This window comes from Penaeus monodon, chromosome 37 (genome assembly GCF_015228065.2).
Source record: "Penaeus monodon isolate SGIC_2016 chromosome 37, NSTDA_Pmon_1, whole genome shotgun sequence".
Classification (NCBI taxonomy): Eukaryota; Metazoa; Arthropoda; class Malacostraca; order Decapoda; family Penaeidae; genus Penaeus; species Penaeus monodon.
The window spans coordinates 11,513,839-11,518,838 of NC_051422.1; the positions used below are offsets into that span (position 1 = coordinate 11,513,839).

At 41.8% G+C, this 5,000-nt stretch overlaps 1 protein-coding gene across 3 annotated transcripts in view; it reads left to right on the plus strand.

Moving 5' to 3' along the window:
* LOC119596111 (protein spitz-like) overlaps positions 1-5,000 on the plus strand; it is an 81,216-nt gene that overhangs the window by 1,590 nt on the left and 74,626 nt on the right. The window contains exon 1 of one of the 3 annotated variants that reach the window (XM_037945258.1): positions 2,284-2,315. The exons of the other annotated variants lie outside the window; for them this stretch is intronic. The gene's annotated coding sequence lies outside the window, so the exon portion shown is untranslated. Of the gene's footprint in view, positions 1-2,283; positions 2,316-5,000 lie in introns of those variants that run through there. 3 annotated transcript variants of the gene reach the window in all.

The window sequence follows — 5,000 nt, forward strand, 5'->3', positions numbered from 1 at the left end:
GCTCTCCAACTCGAGCAAATTTATCTGTGGAGATGAAAATCCTTCGGAACCAAAATAGGCGATCTAATTTTACCATTCATTCTGGTTGTTACCAACAGCTCACCTTCTTGAGGTAGCAAGCTGACAAAGGGGCTTGATGGATTTAATTCAGTGCCAATTAGAGATTGTAGGAAAGCGATATACATAAATCAGCATTTTTTTTTCTTTGTCAACGGACAACCGACCACGACCATGCTCTCATCTTTTGTCTTCTACACCAACCACACTCTTTCTCTCCCCGGCTTCTAGGGTAGATTAAAAAAGGTCACATGTCTTCTACTTTACGAGGAGCTGTTTGCAACGTTTGTTTGCTTACAGGCTGTGTTCCGTATCAATTTTGGTGTGGAACGGCATTTTTGTAGTCCTATATTTCACGCCTATGTAGCCACTGAGGTACAGATAATCGTCCTCAGTATGATGCTGACTTGTTTGTTAACTGGCTATAGATGCTTTCTGTCTGGGATTTATTGTGTCAATGTCAGTAGTAAATTCGTCGCTTTCTTGTAAACAGGGAAGTTAATGAATTGTACTAAACTGTAGGTGAAAATTGGCTACACGCTTGTAGGGTTGGAGTGTAGTGAGGTAGCGTGCGTGCGTTAATTAGTTACTGTACGAATGCATAGTCATTCCAACATGCAAATCACTTGTATATTGCCACATAAAATCTCGAGTGATATTTCTGAATGTATGGAGGAATGAGGGCGTAAGAATGTCGTGGGCAGGAATAAATATTTGTGGAAGACGCGTTTGTAGAATGTCGCTGTTCCACCCAATGATGATCACTTCCATGTTGGATCTGAAGCTGCGGCGTTCCAACTTCCTCTGACTGCGAATCCTTTTCTGATTTTCCGACGCGGCTGCCTCTCAACTGCCTCATATTTATATAATCGTCACGTGCGAATATTTGTGCATTATTGATTAGTGTTGAATTTGTCCAAGATACATTGCTGATATGAAGAAAAATGTTCTTATTGTACATCCAGCATCAACGCTGTCTCTTGTTCCTGTTGTTTCCGTCCACCTCACTGTGTTGCCATCCCGGCGAGGCTGGCTTTCTTGCGGTATGTCTCCGCGCTCTCGCGTTTTCCCTCTTGTAATATTAGGAAATTAAATGATGAGAAAAGTGATAAATAAGTAGCTATGTAAATACAGAGCCAGATAACCTCTACTTGGATTGGGAGAAAGGAAGAAGGAAATTGAAGAAAAGAGCGAGCTAGGTGGCGCGCCGTTCTAGTCTTCACTCAAATGCCCAGACCCACACGCTTCGAAATCATTTGACGGGGCATTTCTTTCGCGAAAAGCTCTTTTCCTCGGTTCCCGGTGTCGTCCTTCAAGGAGAATGTCGACCGTGATATCGTACGAAGGTCGAAAGTGAAAGATTCCGGCGAAATATTCCGAATGGCCTATTTGAGGGAGGTGGAATGAATTGAATTCTTGCGCGCTGTGGAGCACCTGGGCGTTTGGTGGGAGGCTCCTTCCTTGCGGGCGCACCAAGGAACCCATACCCCACGTTTCTTGCGGGTTCACTACAATCCATCTCTCATTTTTTCTCTTTATTTCTTTTCGTTTGTTTTTAGTTCGTGTGGGGATGGAGACATGTGAATGGGATTCTATTTATAAATTTCGAGTTTTTGTGTTTTCTCATTCTTAGCGATGCAAGTATTTCATTCCGTCGGGTTGTTTCGTTTTTTCTTGTAGTTGTCTTTGTTGGGAGGCGGGAGATGCTACCATTGAAATGTCTGTGCTTGGGGCAGGATGCGGCGGGTTTTGGGCATTTGTTCATTTTCGGCATCATGATTGTGGTACCTCGGATGTATTTTGATTTTACGAATAAGTATGTTGGCCTGTAATTAAGATCATGGTAAAGTTGTGGGATACTTCAATGAAAGAAACCTCAGTACTTTAATTTCAAATGCAAGTAGGAAGAGATTTAGTACCGCTTCCACACTAAACATGGCATATTTTGCTAAGATTCCCGGGCGTTTTCCCTTCTAACGTAGATTTGATGAATACATCAAGCAAACGCTATCCGGAGCCGCGGGTCTTTTCAGCGTAACAAATGCTAATGTATTTAGCTTTTGTATCGAGACTATGGTTGTCAAGCTCGAGGTGATGGGTGGTCCCTGGTTAACGATCGTCCGCAGCTGCATTGTAAACGACCCAATTGGTCAGTTCGGCGATCATCTTTGTTCCGTCTCCAAGTGGGGAGCGGATAATCGTCGCCAGCCAATCAGCGTCGTCCGTATCGTGCTGTGCGGGAGTCGTGGTTCGCTGCCGTGAGTGCGAGTGGTGTTGTTGTGGTGTAGGCCTACTGCCGATACAGAAATAGTGTTTTTGTTTTCCCGCGGGAGAAATAGTCGTTGTTTTGCGTTTCCCAAGATTGTGTGACTGCTTTTCCTGGATGGATCAACAGGAACAACTGTATTATCATCGGCCTCGTCAAATGCCGCTGCGAGAAAGAGCGTTTTGGGAATTCCCCCTCCTTCGTCTTAGATTATGAGTTTATGAGAAACAAACTTTTTTTTTAAACAAATGTAACTAGTGGTGTTGAGACCCCCCTTTGCTTTCTCCCACCTCACCTTCACCACAATTTCTAAAATATGTAAAGAAGTATTGCTCGGGATCTCCTAATTGGACGATGGAATTAAAGAGGCCTGATTATCTAGAAAGTTAATAGATGAAAGGCAAGATGCAAACTCATCAGGCTTAACCCGCATCAAGGTAATTTGTTCTCTTGTTATGAAACTAACCTCCCCTAATGGAACACGAGGTGGCTTTATCAAATTAGAAAGGTAAAGTAATATTTTATTTTTTTAAAACTCAGTCGGTAAGAAATACAGTTTGACTAAATAATTAACCTGATTTTTTTTTTTTTTTTATAAAGCGAAAATATAGCGACAAACAATGCCAGCCAACATAAAGTGTGTAATCATAAAACATACCTTCAAATCCAGTATGTCAATTTGCATCAGGCATGTTTAACCCGGCGGTGATTAAGTTAAAAGAGCTCTTGGAACAGAGCCGAAAGAGCCTATAAGAGTTCCCCCGGGTTGTGTGTCAAGGATTGCATAAGTAATCAGTTTTTGGGCGGTCCTTCCTCTGGCTTGGGCGTGTGTCCGTGTGCGTGGGTTTCGCCCGGTTCAATATCGACGTGTTCTGGAAGCGTTTTGTTAAGATTGCATTGTTTTAATCGCTGAAGCTAATACGAGTAAAAATACTAGTTACTGTTAATTCCTACTAGTTACTTCTAGTTCTTACTAGTACTAGTTCCTACTGCTTTATCAAGTACTGCTTTATTTTCGAGAAGGGAAGGAATGTATAGTTTTCAAGGACGTTCTAATCGTTGATTAAAGCCCCACCTACTTCCTTACCACATTGTGGGTTTTATGTCTAATGGGCGAGCGTGCAGCCCCTTGGCGCGTGGTGGGGGCCCTTAGCGTGCATTCCTGCAGGCACCGCTTACCAAGGGAGAGGGGAGGGGGGTATTTGTTTTCTTTCTTTCTCTTTTCTATTACTTATTTGCGTTGTGTGTGTGTTTAGGTTTTCGTTTGATATTTTAAAAACGAGTTTTGGTCTATTCTATTTCCTCTAATTGCACCTAAGAATGATTTGTAGTTTTAATGCTATTTTAAAATTGTTTTGTCTGTCTTGCTTTTGGTTCAGTGTATTTGCTTTGCTTTTATTAACGGGGTGATTTTTTTTTTTTGATGGCTTGGCAGTATTGCTCATTTTAACGTTTCTGTTGCTCTACATATGCGGTTATGATTTGTTTTTGGTTGGTAATGCGTTTAAACCTTTTCTTTGTTATTAATAGTTTTTTCCCCTATACATTTTGGTTGGGCTATTCAGTACCGTTCAATATCTGTATTAAATCATTGTAGCATTTATTATCGACACCATCATCACATCATCACATCATCATCACCACCACCATCGTCGCCAACACCACCATCGTCGCCAACACCACCATCGTCGCCAACACCACCATCGTCACCAACACCACCATCGTCACCAACACCACCATCGTCACCAACACCACCATCGTCACCAACACCATCACCATCATCACCAACACCACCATCGTCACCAACACCAACACCACCATCACCAACACCACCATCACCAACACCACCATCACCAACACCACCATCACCAACACCACCATCACCATCACCAACACCACCACCATCACCAACATCACCATCACCAACACCACCATCACTAACACCACCACCATCATCACCACCATCACTAACACCACCACCATCATCACCACCATCACTAACACCACCACCATCATCATCACCACCATCACTACCACCACCATCATCAATCATCATCATCATCACCACCAATCATCACCAATCATCACCATCACCATCATCATCAGAAAGGCACACTTGTATAACACACATTTCGTCATCACTGTGGTTTACTCGGTTATTTACATACATAAGTCGATAAAGTTTATCGTTTCCCGTAGCATGTCAGATCTCAAGGTAATGAATTTAGTATGAAGTGCCCGATTACAACAGAGGATGATGGTCTGTTGCAATCAGGCAACTGAAGTGTGCAGAGAGTGAACAGTCCCCCCCCCCCAAGACATATGAAAGTATGTTTTTGTTGTTATTATTTTGTCATTCTTGTTATTGATGTAACTGCCGCTATTACTGTTGCTGTCTCTACTACTACTACTACTACTACTACTACTACTACTACTACTACTACTACTACTACTACTACTACTACTACTTCTACTACTTCTTCTACTTGTTTACTTCTATTATTAATATTATTGTTTTTTTATCATTATTGTAATTACTCATAATGTTGCTATTATTTGAATTGGTGTTGTTACCATTATTATTAACAATCTATTCTTGCTTGTTACTAGGAATAACATTTATTTTGTTAATTAGTGTACTTGTTATCGTCTAAGCTGCCTGGCTTCTTTGCGACAC